Source organism: Pseudorca crassidens, chromosome X (assembly GCF_039906515.1).
Source record: "Pseudorca crassidens isolate mPseCra1 chromosome X, mPseCra1.hap1, whole genome shotgun sequence".
In the NCBI taxonomy this organism is placed as follows: Eukaryota; Metazoa; Chordata; class Mammalia; order Artiodactyla; family Delphinidae; genus Pseudorca; species Pseudorca crassidens.
In genome coordinates, this window is record NC_090317.1 from 31,651,372 (window position 1) to 31,670,692 (window position 19,321).

The following is a 19,321-nucleotide window of genomic DNA, read 5'->3' on the forward strand; positions in this document are numbered from 1 at the left end:
TTTTTTTGATGGCAACAACAGAAATTTCTTGAGAATTGTGGTATGTCAGTCTGTTGTATTATTTAATTTTCATAGCAATACTCTGAGGTTCAGAGAAGTCATGTTTTCCAAAGACTCACGGTTTTTGCACAGCGGACCTGGAATTTGAATCTAGGTTTGTTTGACTCCCAAGCCTCAGTTCTTAGGCACTCTTTTCTTTCTTATTGAAGTATAGTTGATTTATAATGTCATGTTAGTTTTAGGTGTACAGCATAGTAATGCAGTTATATACATGTATATTCTTTTTCAGATCCTTTTCCCTTATAGGTTATTATAAAATATTGAGTATAGTTCCCTGTGCCTATACAGTAGATCCTTGTTGGTTATCTACTTTATATATGGTAGTGTGTATATGTTAATCCCAATCTCCCAATTTATCCATCCCTCCCCTTTCCCTTTTGGTGACCATAAGTTTATTTTCTATGTCTGTGGATCTATTTCTGTTTTGTACATAAGTTCTTTTGTATCTTTTTTTTTTAGATTCCACGTATAAGCAATACCATATGATATTTGTCTTTCTCTGTCTGGCTTATTTCACTTAGTATGATAATCTCTAGGTCCATCCATGTTGCTGCAAATGGCATTATTTCATTCTTTTTTAATGGCTGAGTAGTATTCCATTGTGTGTATATACCACATGTCCTTTATCCATCCATCTGTTGATGGACATTTAGGTTCCTTCCATGTCTTGGCTATTGAAAATAGTGCTGCTATGAGCATTGGGGTGCATGTATCTTTTCAAATTAGAGTTTTCTCTGGATATATGCCCACGAGTGGGATGGCAGGATCATATAGTAACTCTATTTTTAGTTTTCTAAGGAACCTCCGTACTGTTCTCCATAGTGGCTGTACCAATTCACATTCCCACCGGCAGTGCAAGAGGGTTCCCTTTTCTCCACACCCTCTGCAGCATTTATTATTTGTAGACTTTTTGCTGATGGCCATTGTGACCGGAGTGAGGTGATACCTCATTGTAGTTTTGATTTACATTTCTCTAATAATTAGCAATGTTGAACATTTTTTTCATGTTATTCAGTTCTTAACAACTGTTATCAACTGCTTTCACGTAGCACATTGCAGAACTGCTGTGCGAAGGGGAAAATACGATAACAAGAAGAAAAGACAGTAAAGGAAGTGAATGCCACCCCCACTGCTACATGTGTCCTCATTCTGTTACGAATTTGCCATCCTTATGAATACGGCTATGCCTTCTTTTCAGCCTGTATTCTAACAGAGAATGAATATCATTATAGAAAAATCAAATTCTGCACTGACAAAATTTTGTTGGGGCCCATCAACCTTCAATGCCCGGTGATTCTCCCAATTTTTATTGGCCACTCGAGTGTTATCCCAGAACAGCGAGGACAATTATCATTCTTCCTTAGCAGTCTAAGTGTGCATTGGCTTAGGCACTGAGCCTCCTTCTGGGCCAAAGAGTTATTGTGAAACAGCCATCGATCTTTAGTTTTTAGGATGCAACAGACAGTACTCAAAAGGCTTTCTTTCATTTCTAGGATATTAATTCAAGTGTTTTATGAACATAACTTTTCCTATATGCAGGCAGCTTCATTCTCAGATTGTTTTAGGTACATGGAAAGGCATCACTAAAATGTATACTTGTTTTAGGCCCTGAAATTCTCACTTCCATCATTGCTTTGGTTTATGAGTGTAAACTCTGATGAAATGCAACCTGGTCACATTAACTATTCAGCATATAAAAGCTTATCCTATTAACTAAGCTGATTTAGGAAGTGAGTGGAGGGGCAAGGTTGGGGCAGAAGACAGTATCGCTGGAGTTCTACGGTTTATTAGGAGATAGCTGTCTGTGGTGGGCATATCCTGGCAACAGTGTGTGGGCACAAGGATTGAATGGTTCTCTATTGATGGTAGATCCAGAAGGTGCTTGGCATTTTCTGAGTGAGAGACAATATATATGATAATGTTTAAGAGATGGGCTTTGGAATCAGGCAGACCTGATTTGGATTCCAGCATTTCCATTTGCTATATATATCTATATATACACACACACACATATACATATAACTTAAAGACATAGTAGAAAGAACTCCTGGGAATCCTAATAGTTCCTCCACAGATATCCTTCCCGTTTCACTGCAATGCATGTGCATTCAGTGTTTCCATTTAAATCCTACACAGGCCATCGATCAAACAGCCTTTTACTCTCCTTGACCTTTTACCTTCCTTTCAAAAAGCACATTCATATTACAATCTATCACCCAGTTATATCCCATGGAAACTTGTGATGCTAGCAGTTCAGGTATTTGGAGGAACTCTAATATCAGGATACTTTTAATGACAAGATAAAGACACTCATTTGTCCAATGTTATTTCATCATCAAGTATATTTGACCAGCTGCCAATTAATGTTTATGGATCCTAGCGAAGATCTGATTGCCAGAAGGGTTTATTGGCGAAGAACACATTAAAACAGAGTCTCCTTAGCTAATAAGGGATCTGTAGTGCCATTAGGCCAAAGCTTCTGTGCTGAAGGGGTCTAGAACATGCCACAGCAGCAAAAGCATCGTTTGGAGCTGAAGACATTTGAGACTCAACAGCAGCAGGAAGAGGCTTTCTCTAAACTCCCTTTATCTTCCTGAAAGCAAAGCTTCCCCAAAGAATTCAGTTGTCATAAATCCCCTCTCTGGGAGTTTCACAACCACAGACACTGACTCTTATCACTAAAGAGAAGATAAGTCAGCACCTGGATAAGAAATCGCCTAAATAATAGACATTGTCGTAAAACTAACACATGTCCTACCTATCCTCCTAAGGGCCCATTTTTCCTAAAAGTCTTCTGTTCTCCCAGAAGTTCTCCCCCTCTGCCCTTCTCCATCCCCTCCCTTTTTTTTTTTTTTTTTTTTGCGGTACGCGGGCCTCTCACTGTTGTGGCCTCTCCCGTTGAGGCGCACAGGCTCCGGACGCGCAGGCTCAGCGGCCATGGCTCACGGGCCCAGCCGCTCTGTGGCATGTGGGATCTTCCCGGATCGGGGCACGAATCCGTGTCCCCTGCATCGGCAGACGGGACTCTCAACCACTGCGCCACCAGGGAAGCCCATGCAGTTTATTTTGAGCTGAAAACATTCAAGGCCCAAAAGATTCAGGAAGAACCTTTGACCTTCCCTCAAACTGCCTAAAAGAATGTAGACTGAGGACCTGTTCCAGGAAGGGTTATCACCATAGATAACTATAATATGAACTAGGTGTGTAGACAGGGAGGAACCAAGAGAAGTCTGTTAAAATTCCTCTCTGTGTCCCATTGTCTCTGCCTGGCCCAGCATACATTTGTTTATCAAACATTTGCTTTTCCATCTCCCTGTGAATTGGCTTCCTTCCCTTTCAAATCCCAAACTCCAACCCGCAACATCTTCTTTTGTCTTTAGCTGAAACATTTTTTTTTAATTAATTTTTTTAAACATCTTTATTGGAGTATAATTACTTTACAATGGTGTGTTAGTTTCTGCTTTATAACAAAGTGAATCAGCTATACATATACATATATCCCCATATCTCCTCCCTCTTGCGTCTCCCTCCCACCCTCCCTATCCCACCCCTCCAGGTGGTCACAAAGCTCGGAGCTGATCTCCCTGTGCTATGCGTCAGCTTCCCACCAGTTTGGTAGTATATGTAAGTCCATGCCACTCTCTCACTTTGTCCCAGCTTACCCTTCCCCCTCCCCGTGTCCTCAAGTCCATTCTCTACATCTCCGTCTTCACTCCTGTCCTGCCCCTAGGTTCCTCATAACCACTTTTTTTTTTTTTTGAGATTCCATGTATATGTGTCAGCATATGGTATTTGTTTTTCTCTTTCTGACTTGCTTCACTCTGTATGACAGACTCTAGGTCCATCCACCTCACTACAGATAACTCAGTTTCGTTTCTTCTTATGGCTGAGTAATATTCCATTGTATATATGTGCCACATCTTCTTTATCCATTCATCTGTTGATGGACACTTAGTTTGCTTCCATGTCCTGGCTATTGTAAATAGAGCTGTAATGAACATTGTGGTCCATGACTCTTTTTGAATTATGGTTTTCTCAGGATATGTGCCCTGTAGTGGGATTGCTGGGTCATATGGTTGTTCTATTTTTCGTTTTTTAAGGAACCTCCATACTGTTCTCCATAGTGGCTGTATCAGTTTACATTCCCACCAACAGTGCAAGAGGGTTTACTTTTCCTTTTCCTTTTCTACACCCTCTCCAGCATTTATTGCTTGTAGATGTTTAATGATGGCCATTCTGACTGGTGTGAGGTGATACCTCATTGTAGTTTTGATTTGCATTTCTCTAATGATTAGTGACGTTGAGCATTCTTTTATGTCTTTGTTGGCAATCTGCATATCTTCTTTGGAGAAATGTCTATTTAGGTCTTCTGCCCATTTTTGGATTGGGTAAGGTCAGACACTATAAAACTCTTAGAGGAAAACATAGGCAGAACACTCAGTGACATAAATCACAGCGAGATCCTTTTTAACCCACCTCCTAGAGAAAAGGAAATAAAACAAAAATAAACAAATGGGACCTAATGAAACTTAAAAGCTTTTGCACAGCAAAGGGAACCATAAACAAGACCAAAAGGCAGCCCTCAGAATGGGAGAAGATATTTGCAAATGAAGCAACTGACAAAGGGTTAATCTCCAAAATTTACAAGCAGCTCATGCAGTTCAATATCAAAAAACAAACAACCCAATCCAAACATGAAAATGATTTTAAGATGGCGGTCTCAGCCATTTTGGTGAGTTTCTCATTTCTCCTGGGTCTCTCCCAAGTAAGTATACATGTTGTTAAGCTTTTGTGTGATTTTTCTCCTGTTAATCTGTCTCATGTCAATCGAATTCTTAGACCTCCCAGAAGAACCTAGAAGGGTAGAGGAAAATTTTCCTCCCCAACATGAGCCATGGCAACTTTATGCAGAAAGAACTCTCTCAGTCTGCTTTACTCAGAATGGGGCTAGAGCCCTGGCAGGGAATTAATTAAAGCTTCAGGAACTGCTTTTTATTATTCTGAGTATCCTCAAAATGAGTTGGGGCCGATTCAATTTTATTAATTGAAAATTTACAATGGTACCATGCTGGGCCCTTGGTTACAGTGTTCTCATGGACTCTAGTCTGTACTCATCTAATCTGTGTATTCACAGATTACTGAATGCCAGGTGAAAATTACATATTCTGATACTTCTCATCTTTGTGATCTTTGGCAAATCAATTTTCTTCTCTGAGCCCTCATCCTTCATTGCTTAAATGTAGCCCCAGTGTGTGAAAGGGCTTATGAATTATAAAACAGCATGCAAATATATACTGTTAATAACCTCCTGGACTCTCTTAACTGTTAACACCATGTGTAGAGGATGCAAGGGATTCAACCATGCTGCAGCTGATAAGGTAGATTTGACCATACTTATGGTTAACTGTAATAAATTTCATTTTATGTTTGCCAGTTTATTCTGTGTGAGCAGCTTCACCATAGAGGAAATGTACACAGACACAGATTCAATGTTCAGAAGAGTTCCTGTACGTAAAAGTAAGTATACAGGGTTATGTGAAAATCATGAACATGAATAGTTTTCAAGTGTTTTTAGGGACATTGTTTGAAATTCTTTGTGGATAGCACCTTTAAATACTGGATGATGTCCAAAGGGAGTGGACTTGAATGAGTGAATTAGAAACAACAACGAAAACTGGGGGGAGGGGAAGACGAAAGTTGTGGCCTCTCCCGTTGCGGAGCACAGGCTCCGGACGCGCAGGCTCAGCGGCCATGGCTCACGGGCTCAGCCGCTCCGAACCCGTGTCCTCTACATCGGCAGGCAGACGCTCAACCACTGCACCGCCAGGGAAGCCCAGGAGAACAGGCTTTTGTATACTCTTTAAAAGGTGCCTCAGAGGGCTTCCCTGGTGGCGCAGTGGTTGAGAGTCTGCCTGCCGATGCAGGGGAGCGGGTTCGTGCCCCGGTTTGGGGGGATCCCACGTGCCGCGGAGCGGCTGGGCCCGTGAGCCATGGCCGCTGAGCCTGCGCGTCCGGAGCCTGTGCTCCGCAACGGGAGAGGCCACAACAGTGAGAGGCCCGCATACCGCAAAAAAAAAAAATTTTAAAAAAAGTGGTTCAAAGCTGTTGGAGGAACAATTAACAGGCAAATCTTAGTAGTGTGGAGCCCCACAGAGGAAGGAAAGAGCTGTGTGGGCTAAGAAAACACTATTCTCTTCAGGTCCTTCATGCTCAAGGTAACTGAAAAAGATTTTAAATAGGTAATTAATACCTGTCCTGCTTTAACTCCTTTTAAGAACAATGTAGGAGTCTAAATAAATAAATGTAAAATTAATACCTGTACTCAAAATAGTAGCTGAGAAAAAAATGGTACCATGAGACCAGAAAATTTGAAAAGGGCTTGAGACAGCCTGTAGGTGGGAAAAAGATAAGCCAACATTTTAAGAGCTAGGAGTTACACTAGGTTAGTCATAAGTACTGTACTTGAGTGTTCCTTTCCTTTCCGACTTTTGCTTTACTGTAGATATTTTGCAATGTATAAGTTAAAGTCAGTTCAGCAGTATACGTGCCATTGTCTGAAGAAAAAAGGCCATGTTTTTCTGTAAAGGTCTGGGGAAGAGTTTGACCAGAGTATCTCTTCTTGTCTCCAATCCCTATGTCCACAGTAACTTTAATTTCCTCTGTGTCACCCCAGAAAGTCTTCACCCTGTAGCAGATCTCCATGGTCTTGTAAGATTCAGGACCACCCTAAAACTTGCCCTTCAACTCCATTATTATTTTAATGCTTAAACTGTCCTAATTATTTCCCTAGGATATTTCATTAGGATGAGCTATTAGCTGTTGAGAAGGTTAGAGTTTCATTTTGGGAGAGTTTCTTTTACACTAATGGAGGTGAGAGCATAAGCTGGTAAAAGGATGTAAATCTTAGCCCTAATAAATTTCATTCTGAGAATTAGAATATTTTAAATGTAATATAGTACGGCAGGCTTAAGATTTGTATTGAAAGGATGGTGTCACCATAATGACATGCATTTTTCAAGGCCTTTAGGAATAGATGACTAGACTATTAAGCCAGCCTGTCCCCTGGGGAGTGCATTAACGAATTTAGGCCACAGGGTCGATTAGTAAATCACTGCTGTGATGCACTTACTCACCTCCCAGGGCCTCAAAGAGTTACTGCACCTCAGAAAGCCCCTGAGAGTAATTTATATACTGAAAGGATTTGACTGAATAAGTACAGTCTGATGTGTTTTAATGGGCTTTGATGAGCATCAAAGACCAACTTTTAGAGTAGCATTTGTGTTTTGTAGAGGTGGGATTGAGGGCTCCGCTATTTAGTATTTCCATCTCGTCTTTTGAAATAGAATGAAAATCGTGTTCCTGTGACCTTTTCAAGGGGTCGTTTCTTTTGCAAGCTAATGCTATTTCCCTGCGTTAGATGGCTCCATAACAATGGAGGAAGAGGCAAAATGGGCAATCAGTCAAGATACGAAGTGTCGAAAATGGCAAATGTTCAGTCTCATTAAATCCGGAGATACCGCTCATGCTAAAATCTTCTGAATGGAGTTTTATAAACACACGATATTGCCCTAGTTGTACTGTAATCCTATTATGCCACTCTTCTCCATAGATGCAGTACTAATGGAAAGTAGTCACAATGGTGGTTTGCCTGTTTTACATTAGAAAATCTTTTAGACCTATCTGTACTAGAATTTCATCCTGGGTTTATTCCAGTCAAGAGCCTCCGAAGCATCATGTATTTCTAAAAGTGATATTTTACCCTTCATTAAACCTTGTATTCCAAGAGAAAAGTGTCTTTGCAACATTTAACAAGGGAGATCTTATAATGACATGTAAAGTCCACAGACAGACAGGATTCACAATGAAATAATTTGGGTTCCTTGTATAATGAATACATTTAAATCAATGCTAGGGGGAAGGGAAGTGTCTTGAGCAAAAACTTTTAGGATGCTCAGAAAGGTTGCAATATTTCCATCGCTAAATTAATATAAGGGGGACAATGTTAGTCTCATGAAAGTTAATGAACTCCCCCTAGAGCAGCGCTTCTCAAAGGCAGGTCTGTAGACCGCCTTCATCAGCATCACCTGGGGTGCTTATTTCAAATGCAAATTCTTGAGCACTACCTCAAACTTACTGAACGAGAATTTCTGAGAATATAGGAAGGAACATTCATTTTTAATTAGCTCTTCGGGTGATTCTTTTGCACACTTATGTTTGAGAAACCCCTAAAGGGCAGCAGGATATTTTGATAAGAAATCTAGTCAAAGCTTTTGGCTCACAACCGCCATGGAAACACGTTCATTCAAGAGTCGTAAGCTTGTGAAACCAATACTCAAGTGACCACAACTGGACGTTTGATTGGTCACAACAAGGATTGCCAACCATATACATAGCAACCACCTTTAGGAAAACACTTAGCCGTTAGAATACTGGGAACAAAATGAGATAAAATAGCTGGTCACTGGTCAGTTGTGTATGCACAGGAAGTGTGAGAGGAGGGGGCAGGTAGAGAGGATAAAGAGAAGGTAATAAGACTCACTGTTTAATCCAACAGAGGTTGATAGTAGTAAGGATAAGGGGAGCTTTAAGCAGAGAGGCAGCAGTGGTATATGAGAGGAGTGGGGGCCGTGTGTACAACGAGTACATAGGTTGCATCAAGGTCCCTTTAACTCCAAAGCCCATGAACATTAACAGTATTCGTGTTTCTCAAAAAATGTAGTCCCCTTACGACGTGCATCATAATTACCTGTAGGTCTGTCAGAAGGCAGGTTTCTGAGTCGCAACCCACCAGGCCAATTCAATCAGACCATCAGGGGGTTGGGAGTCCTGGAAGCTGTATTTTGAGGATATTCAAGTGATCCTGATGGACATGAAAACTTAGACCTGCAGTTAAGATAAGTATCACGGGCTTCCCTGGTGGCGCAGTGGTTGACAGTCCGCCTGCCGATGCAGGGGACACGGGTTTGTGCCCCGGTCCGCGAGGATTCTCCATGCCGCGGAGCGGCTGGGCGCGTGAGCCATGGCCGCTGGGCCTGCGCGTCCGGAGCCCGTGCTCTGCAACGGGAGAGGCCACGACCGTGAGAGGCCCGCGTACCAGTAAAAAAAAAAAAAAAAAAAAAGGCAGCAACATGGGGCTGAGTTTTCACGCTGCTATCTCTCTGGTCCTATTCCTTACTCACATCTCCCTCTGACTCCTTCCGCCTTCCTCTTCCACTTATGAGGACCCTTATGGTTACATCGGGCCCACCAAGATAATCTTATTTTAAGGTCAGCTGATGAGTAGACTTCATTTTATCTACAAACTAAATTCCCCCTTTTGCCATGTAAAGTAACATGTTCACAGATTCTAGGGATTAGGAAATGGACATCTTGGGGTGGGGGGGGCAACGCTAATTTATTCCTCCATTCAACAGGCACCTGTTGAGCACCTAATGGATGCCCATCACTGTGCCAAATGCTGGGGATAGAAAGTCAATAAGGCAGTTTCTGCCAGTAATGAGTTTGTACTCTAGTGGGGAAGAGAGACATGTCATTAGTTATAGTGTAGTAAGTACTATGATGGAGGCATGCATAAAGGCACAATGGGAACCCCCAAAGGGGTAATATTTATTTTTCTAAGGGAAGTTGAAGGTTTTACATTGAACATTAACTTTTCAACTGGTTTTTCAAGATACTTAGAATTTCACAATGTGAATACCAAAGGCAGAGCATCATAATCAGACAATTTGTACAAAGTCCTAAAGTTATGAAAGAATGTGGCTTGTCCAAGGATTAACTAGTTATTGGGTGTGGCTAAAACTTAGGGCAATGGTGTATGAAGTAGGTGTTGGCAGAAGATGGGGCCGGAGAGGCAAGGCAGGGATCAGATCACAGAGGAACTTTGTATGTGTTAGAGTTTGGACTGTATTCTGCATGCAGTTGGAAACCATTGAAGGTTTTAAATAGGGGGATGGTATGATGATGAATCTGTGATGCTGGGTGGAGAATGAATGGAGGGGAGGGGAAACAAGACTGAAGACAGAGAGAGCAATGAGAAAGGTAACAGTAATTGAGAGATGACGGAGTCTGAACAAGAGTGTGGAGATCCAGGAATGGATCTGAGGGACAGAGAGGAAGAAGAATTAAAACATTTTGACTGACTCAAGGAAGTGGCATGGGGTAGAAGGGCATGGAATGGATCGGGGGAGGGGGGTGCGGTAGGGACTGAAAGAGATTGTAGAGTAGAAAGAAAAAAAGAATATGAACTTTCTAGATAGAAAATAAAGTAGCTGGTATCCAGAGAATGGAATAAAATGTGGAAATAGGAATAAAAGGTGGAAACTTTTTCCAAGTGGAAAATGGAATAAAAGATCAAATAATATTAAGATCTAAGTAGATATTTGATCTGGAGAATGTAGAGCAGTGACAAAAGCATAGATTTGACAACTAGTCATCTCTGTTACATTTGTGATTCTGTCATGTAGTAGCTAGATGGCCTTGGGTGAATTCTTTCACTTCCTTTTTTTTTTCATTGAAGTATAGTTGATTTACAATGTTGTGTTCATTTCTGCTGTACAGCACAGTGACTCAGTTATATATATATATATATATATACTTTTTTATATTCTTTTCCATTATGGTTTATCACAGGATATTGAATATAGTTCCCTGTGCAATACAGTAGGACCCTGTTGTGTATCCATTCTATATATAATAGTTTGCATCTGCTAATCCCAAACTCCCATCCTTCCCTCCTTGACACCCCGCTTCCCCTTGGCAACCACAAGTCCGTTCTCTGTGTCTGCGAGTCTGTTTCTGTTTCATAGATAGGTTCATTTGTGTAATTATTTCACGTCTTTAAGCCTCATTTTCTCCATGTGAAAAATGAGGACACATTATGTATTCAAAATGCTGTGAGAATTAACTAAGGGAACATATATAAAGCACCAAGCAGTGCCTAAAATATAGTAGGGGCCTAAAAAATGCTGTTTTCCTTGATAACATTGGAAAAGGAAAAGCAACAGGACTCCAGTCCATCGGAGGGAGATTAGGGAAACAGAGGGACTATGGTCCCGGCAACATTACAAGACACTGGGACTCAGGTGCAGAGAACAAAGCAGAGTCCACGTATCTGAATCATGGAGCAAGGAATAAGGCAGAAATCTAGTTGGGAGAACTGAGGTAAAAGATGATGGCTGATGGGTGATTTCATGTTATATAAATTTTACTTCAAGAAAACTATTAAACACATTAAAAATAAAAGATTATGAGTGAATATAAAGGCAAGTTGATTTAATGTACCATAAAAGTTGGTCTGATATACCTTAACTTTTTTCCTTCCTAAAGTAAGGACCCATCCTAACAACTAGACTGGGGCTGTGTGTGTGTGTGTGTGTGTGTGTGTGTGTGTGTGTGGTGGGTGTGTGGAAGCAACGGCCCCAGTTGTGGAAGGAGGTAACCAGCAGAGGTCACGTATAGATGGCATCTGTGGTCCCATCAAGCGCCATAATTCTGTGATTTGATTTCACAGAAATACGTACATTGTGAAGCAACTGGGGCAAAAAAAGCCCGTGCTTATTCTGGCTTAGGTCGAGAGCGGTAGAATGAGAACTGGAAGAGGTATTTGTTGGTTTTGTTTTGTTTGTTACAAATCAATTTGAGAATGAATGAAAGCATTAGAAACTCTCTCCCCCAAAACACACCTAGACACATGCATGTGGTTGATAAATAATTTCAGGAGGTTCAAAGATCCCCTGAAAATATCTGGGGCAGGGTGTTACTCACAGTTCTTTCCATCACCCACTGATTCTCTACCACTTTTCTTCTTTAAAAAAATATGTTCTATATTTCAGGCATACTCTAAACACTTTATCTGATTTAATTTACTTAATCCTTATGGCAAACCTATGAGATGCTGTGGTAGACTAATAATGGCTCCCAAAGATATGACTCCAACCTAAGCCTTGGAACCTGTGAATGTTACCTCCTATGGTAAAGTTTTTTGCAGATATAATTAAAGCTCTTGAGATGAGGACGCTATCCTGGATTATCCAGTTAGCTTTAAATGCTGTCACACATGTCCTTATAAAAGAGAGGCATAGGGGCCTCCCCTGGTGGCGCAGTGGTTGAGAGTCCGCCTGCCAATGCAGGGAACACGGGTTCGTGCCCCAGTCCGGGAGGATCCCACATGCCGCGGAGTGGCTGGGCCCGTGAGCCATGACCGCTGAGCCTGCGTGTCCGGAGCCTGTGCTCCGCAACGGGAGAGGCCACAGCAGTGAGAGGCCCGCGTACCGCAAAAAAAAAAAAAAAAGAAAGAAAAAGAAAAGAACAAAAAAAAGAGAGGCATAGAGAGATCACACACACACAGAGGGCCACGTGGGGGTAGAGCAGAGATTGGAGTGATGTGGCCACAAACCACCAAATACTGCAGCCACCAGAAGCTGGAGAGGCAAGGCAGCATTCTCCCCTAGAGTCCTTGGAGGGAACAGGACCCTGCCGACATCTTGATTTCAGACTTCTGGCCCCCAGAACTGTGAGAGAATACATTTGTTTTCTTAAGTCACCCAGTTTGCTAATCCACTCTTAGATTTCTAATCCTCGAAAATGGTGCGAGATAATATATGCTTTTTGTTTTACGCTGCCCAATTTGGGATAATCTGTTACGCAGCAATAGATAACTGATACAGTGAGATAAGTGTATTTAAAAAAAAAAACCCTGAAACCCATTCATGGATCTTATAGCTGGAGTATAGGTTAAGAATCCTTGCTAAAGTAGTAAAAGGATATAACAAGGTAAGACTGTGTCAGAAATTTATTGTTTAATGTTTCAGTGAACCAAGAGAAATACAGGATCTCAAAACTGCATTAGACTCAGCAGTGCTTAGACTTTCCCTAGAGTACTGTATCTAATTATGGACTGCTTAATTCAAATGACATGTGGCAAACTTTAGCAGAGTTCAAGGAAGAACCATCAAGATGATGAGACAGTAGCAGGGTAGGAAGTGTGGAAAGATGAAAGTGAAGAGTTGAGCCTCAGCAAAAGATACATAAAGCGTTAACTAACAACATATACTGCAGTGCCCTCCTTACTCTAGGAATGGTGTATATAAGAGAAAGGATGCCTAGAAGTTTTCTCTTCATGTATTTCCTCCAGTACCTGCCATTATGCCTAAGATTTTGCTATTAATAACATTCCTATTTTATTTTACTTTAATTATTATTTTCTAGAGTCTCGTTATGCAAATTCCTCTGTAAAAGGTCAATTTATTAGGTGCTGTCTTATGAACTGATAATCAGGGATTGGTTTGCCAGGTTCTCTCCAACTAAGTCAGCTAAGCACTAGTCTTTAGGCGGGATGGTACATTGGTTAGGAGCATGGACTTGGGGGCCAGAAAACCTGTGTTCCCATCTTAGCTTGATTCTTTAACAAGCCTGCAACCTTGGGAAAGCTACTCAACCTCTCTGTGTCTATAAAACGGGAGATAATAACTCTAATAGTACCTTGTAAAGATTAAAGGTGTTCATATGTGTAAAACTCTCAGTGAAGAAGCATATAGTAGATGTTATATCAATGTTAGCTATTATTACTTTCCTATAATAATAATTATTAGTTTCCCAGCCTTATTTACTCTTCTGACTGGTAAGAAGAATACTTTCCAAGGTAGTTCCCTGGAGCTGCCACGTGGTCCATTCTGGGGTGAACTGAACTCACAGGGTAGTTCAGGAACTCTGTCCCCACACCCTCCGGTCTGTGATTAGAAAGACTATGGATTTTCCATCAATCCAGAACATTCATGTTTTCTTTCCAAGTGGGAGAGAGTAGAAGGAACTTTTCCTATATAATCACTGGTGGTCCTCCTGCCTGCCAAGTTATTTGGTAAACCCACAGTTCTGGCTTTCCAGGTATACCAGCCTTTTGCAGTTTGGGGACATGGGTTTCCTGCTTTGCTCTGCTGAAATTAAAATTTTTGCTTCCTCTGATTATAGTAGCTATCAGCCACACCCAACTTCTAAATCTAAGGCAACTCTAAGTTGCCTATTTACCTTTGATGGAGAGTTTTGTTGAGCTTTTTAAGTTGAGGGCAAAAATATATATTTCTTTCCTCATTGTTTTATGTAAGTCTCTTCTGTTTGCAAGTAAGAAAACTAATCTTAAATCAGCTTAAGCTCCACATTCTCACTTTCTGTGCTTAGTTCAAATTTCTGAGTGAGAAAGTGTCATTGGCTACTGGTCATCCAGTGGGTTGGCTACTCTTAAGTTGGGCGTCTATCTCTGGGGGTAGGTAGTGGTGTTTATATAGATAAGGTCGTGGCCTGAGAAGACAGCCCCAAAGGTGTAAATGACTACTACTTTTGCCCATATCTAGGGCATGTACTCCTTTATTGGTTATATTTATTTTCTTCTCATGTGAGGCTCACAACCTAGTTTACCACTGGGCTACCTCTTCAAGGCATACCTTTTCGTACTGTGATTTTATGATGTCCAAGGCTGGTCAAGTCTTGTCACTGCCATGTCAATATTCCTGTTGACCTTGAAACTTCCCTGACCCTAGCTCATGTCTTTAGGTTCATTTATTTTTTTTAAGTTAAATAACCTGATGAATGAATCCATTGGTCTACAACCCACAAGGAATATAGTGCCTCCTACCCATAGCCTGAAGAGCTGAGATTTATAAGGGCATATTTAGAAAGCTGAGCAAATTTTCACCCCATCCTTCCTGCTGCATGAGGGCACCATCTTATGCCAGGAGAAGTAGCAGTTGACACAATCCCATGCTCCCTCCATGCTTAGAAAGAAGTAGCTAGCAACAGCAATATTTCTTCCCTTTGCAGAATACAGATCTTTGGTGTAAAACACTTAAAGGTTACCAACTCATGAAATAGTGGGTGGCATAGTAGAAAACACCTGACAAAGGGGGTCAAGAGACCTTGTCTGTAATCCCAGATTGAACCACACCACGTGTATGACTTTTGGCTTCTATGCAGAGAGTTGGCCTGGTACCGTCCATAAGGCTAGACTAACGTTTCATTATTTCTCAGAACCAGCTGGGTTGCTCTGGAAGCTTCTAAATTGCCTATGCAACATAAATATTTGTAAAAAACCACAGTTCCTCATTCAGCATTTGCGCTCATACTGGAGTGACTGCTTGCAGCTGAGCAGTACTAGGCATCCCAGGATGAATGCTGTGATGTTGAGGTATGTGTAGCATTGACGGGGCTAAAGGCATGCCAGAAGCTGACTTGGGGCAAGGGTTCCCTCTCCCTTTCCCTGAATGTGCCTCTTGGTACTCTGTCCATCTTAAGAGAATGAAGACTGGCAAATTGCCTGCCTCTTCTTATTCTGTTTGCTCTGCAAATGCCAAGAGAGCTATGAGGAAGATAGACTGAAAATTAGATCCTAGAAGAATGGGTCCTTGAATTGAGAGATGGAAACTCTGGAGCTGTGTTTATCCAAGGCATCTGTTTTCCTGCTTCTTTGTCCACATCTTTGGTAAAGAGGTCCTCCTAAGTTCCAGCAGCCAGGTGGAAAGTTCGCGATGGATGGCTCACATCTAGGGCCCTAGGCTAAAACTAAGCTACTCTTCAGAGGAAACAGAAGCCTGTGAGCCAGGCTGTTCAGTGCCAGCCTGTTTCTTAGTAGTAGTAGAGTCAGTACTTTATTATGACAGCTCCTAGCACCCGCCTTGTTCAGCTTGATATGTTTGATGATCGATGTTTTGGACCTTGGATTTGGTTGATAGCATGGTGGTCTGTAGCATGGTGAAGCCATTTGACACTGGGAATAAAGAAGTAGAATTAGCTAAGACTATATATACTTGCTTTGTGTTTAGCGTCATTCTGCTATGGTGGTTTCTAGGTTCAGTTGACGCTCCTATAGATGCTAGAAATCAAACAGATTTCTGCCTAGTTACTCATTTTCTAATGTATGTGCAAGAGAAAGTTCCACTTTCAAAGAATCCAGTTATTTTCTTCTGTCCTTCATCTCTTTCATAATAGTAATACTAAAAGTCCCATGTATCAAGTATTTTTTGGCAGTCACTGTACAATACATAACATCTACCATCTCATTAGATCCCCAAAATAACTCTCAGGGGGTTACTATCATTCATTCCATTTTATAAATAAGGATACTGAGATTCAGAGAAATCAAGTCAACTTTTTAGGATTGGACAACTAAGTTGCAGAACTGGGATTCAACTCCAGATCTATCTAATTTCAGCACGCATATTATCAATGACTACTCTATACTATCTCCCATTACATTATATTGCAAACAGTTTCAGTAATCACAAGGGTATGGCTTCCTAAGGTCAGAGGGTTAGGTTCAGCAACTCACTTAAGTGTGGAAAAAACATAGAGCACTTTGGCAACATCTACAGAAAATCAGAGAGGTAACTAAATGACAGAATGACAGATACTAGAGACAAAGACTCTTGGCCAGAAAGAGTTCCACATAAATAACCAGCCACAAAAATAGGTCCACCAGTGCCACAGTGGCATCTAACTCAGTGGCGTACATATTGAACTAAAGCATTTAGAAATCATCTCTAAAAGCAAAGGTAGAAATATAAATTTTGAATGAAAATAAAAAATCAACCTCACTTGTAATTAGATAAATGCAATGTAAACAAAATTTTTTTATATCTTCTTAAACCCTTTCAGATTTACAGTGACGGAAGAATTGATGATAGTGTTGGAGAGATTGTGAGGAAAATGGGTGTTCTAGTTTGCTGCTGATAGCAACATAAATTGGTTAATACATTTTTAGGAGGAAATTTATAAAATCAACCTCAGTTGAAAAGTGGATAGCCCTTCATTCAGCAGTTCTACTTCTAGAAATTTATCAGGCAAATATCTATGTATAAGGATGCTCATTTCAATGTTGTTCATATTTGGCAAACTTGAGAACCAGTTTAAATAATTACTACTAATAAATTGTATTAATCACTATGATAGACTAATATGCAGCCCTTAAAATGATGTGTGACTGTATTTACTTATATGAAAAGAGATTCAGGTTATAAAACCTTATGTATAGTAATCATTTCATCTTTACCTATGTGTCTGTCTAGGAAGATATAATTATAAAAGGTTAGCTAATTATAACTGGGCAGTGGATATTCTTTTTCTAATATGTGTTTTTTTTTTCCTTCAACGTTTTACAGTAAGTAGCATCACTTAAATGATCTGAATGATCTGAAACGTGTAAAACTTTTCTTTCTTTCTTTTTTTTTTTTTTTTCTGGGCCATGCCACAGGGTTTGTGGGATCTTAGTTCCACAAGCAGGGATTGAACCCATGCCCTTGGCAATTAAAGCACAGAGTCCTAACCACTGGACCACCAGGAAATTCCTAAAACTTTTTTTTTAAATTGACGTATAGTTGATTTACAATATTGTATTAATTTCTACTGTACAGCAAAGTGATTCAGTTATATATATATTTTTTTCAGATTATTATCCATTATAGGTTATTACAAGATATTGAATATAGTACCCTGTGCTATACAGCAGGAACTTGTTTTTCCATGCTATATATACTAGTTTGTATCTGCTAACCCCAAACTCCCACTCCATCCCTCCCCCTTGGCAACCACAGATCTGTTCTGTATGCCTGTGACTCTGTTTCTGTTTTGTAGATAAGTTCATTTGTGTCATACTTTAGGTTCCACATATAAGTGATATCATATGGTTATTTGTCTTTCTCTTTTTGCCTTACTTCACTTAGTATGATAATCTCTAGGTCCATCCATGTTGCTGCAACTGGCATTATTTCATTCACTTTTTATGGCTGAGTAGTATTCCATTGTATATATGCACCAAATCTTCTTCATCCATTCATCTGTCAATGGACATTTCGGTTGTTTCCATGTCTTGGCTATTGTAAATAGTGCTGCTATGAACATGGGGTGCATGTATCTTTTTTAATTATAGTTTTGTCTGGATATGTGCCCAGGAGTGGGATTTCTGGATCATATGGCAACTCTATTTTTAGTTTTTCGAGGAACCTCCATACTGTTTTCCATAGTGGCTGCACCAGCTTACATTCCCACCAACAGTGTAGGAGGGTTCCAATTTCTCCACACCCTCTCTGACATTTATTATTTGTAGACATTTTGCTGATGGCCATTCTGACTGGTGTAAGGTGGTATCTCACTGTAATTTTGATTTGCATTTCTCTAATAATTAGCGATGTTGAGCATCTTTTCATGTGCCTGTTGGCCATCTTTATGTCTTCTTTGGAGAAATGTCTATTCAGGTCTTCTGCCCATATTTTGATTGGGTTGTTTGTTTTTTTGTTGTTGAGTTGTATGAGCTGTTTGTATCTTTTAGAAATTAAGCCCTTGTCGGTCGCATAGCTTGCAAATATTTTCTCCCATTCCGTAGGTTGTCTTTTTGTTTGTTTATGGTTTCCTTTGCTGTGCAAAAGCTTGTAAGCTTAAGTCCCATTTGAAACATGTAAAACTTTTTTTCCACTTACAAATTATGTGTTAGAGCTTGTCAGTGGTGGGGTGGGTCAAATCTTCCCACCAATGTTGCATAGGCACTTGGTGTCACAGTAGATTATGGATATAGGAGGAAATGTACCTGAATATTTGAAGCTTAGTAACAAGAACTGGAGGTCTAGCAAAGAAAAATAGTATTGGTAGTATGTGGAGAGTTAGGCAGATTGGTGGCCAGTACCTGGGCAGTCGTGGAAGATTTGGAATCATTAGAATACAGGGCAAGACTATTCATTTCGTGGTGCCAATTTTCTTATATTTTAGTAACATATAGTTCCTACTGATATCCTGCACAAATTTAATGACTGAGGCCTTTTAGACAGATAGGGCAGAGTCAGGAGAAAGTCAGCTTTGTGTCACAGGACAGTCTGGTATGATCTGACTCTTTGAAGCTTGCTTTTTATACCACAGTTGTCATTGGCTGTCTTTTTTTAAAACAGCTCCATTGAGGTGTAATTTACATACCAGACATTCATCCATTTAAAATGTCCAATTCAATGATTTTTAGTAAATTTAGAGAGTTGTGCAACCCTTCTCACAAACCAGGTTTAAATTTTCATCTCCCTCTGAAGAAACTCTATTAATTAGCAATATAATACCCCATTTTCCCATCCCCTCAGCTCTAGGCAACTACTAATCTACTTTTTATCTCTATGGACTTGCCCATTCTGGGCCTTTCATTAAAATGGAATCATGTAGTATGTGGTCTTTTGTGATTGGCTTCTCCACTTTCTTAGCATAAGGTTTTCAAGGTTCATTCATGTTGTAGCATGTCATAGAC

At 40.4% G+C, this 19,321-nt stretch overlaps 1 long non-coding RNA gene across 5 annotated transcripts in view; it reads left to right on the top strand.

Annotated features, from left to right (window-relative positions):
* LOC137216388 (uncharacterized) overlaps nucleotides 1–19,321 on the top strand; it is a 354,717-nt gene that overhangs the window by 246,657 nt on the left and 88,739 nt on the right. For 2 of the 5 annotated variants that reach the window (XR_010939753.1, XR_010939754.1), the window contains exon 3: nucleotides 5,495–5,577. The exons of the other annotated variants lie outside the window; for them this stretch is intronic. This is a non-coding gene — a long non-coding RNA (uncharacterized lncRNA). The remainder of the gene's footprint in view (nucleotides 1–5,494; nucleotides 5,578–19,321) is intronic. 5 annotated transcript variants of the gene reach the window in all.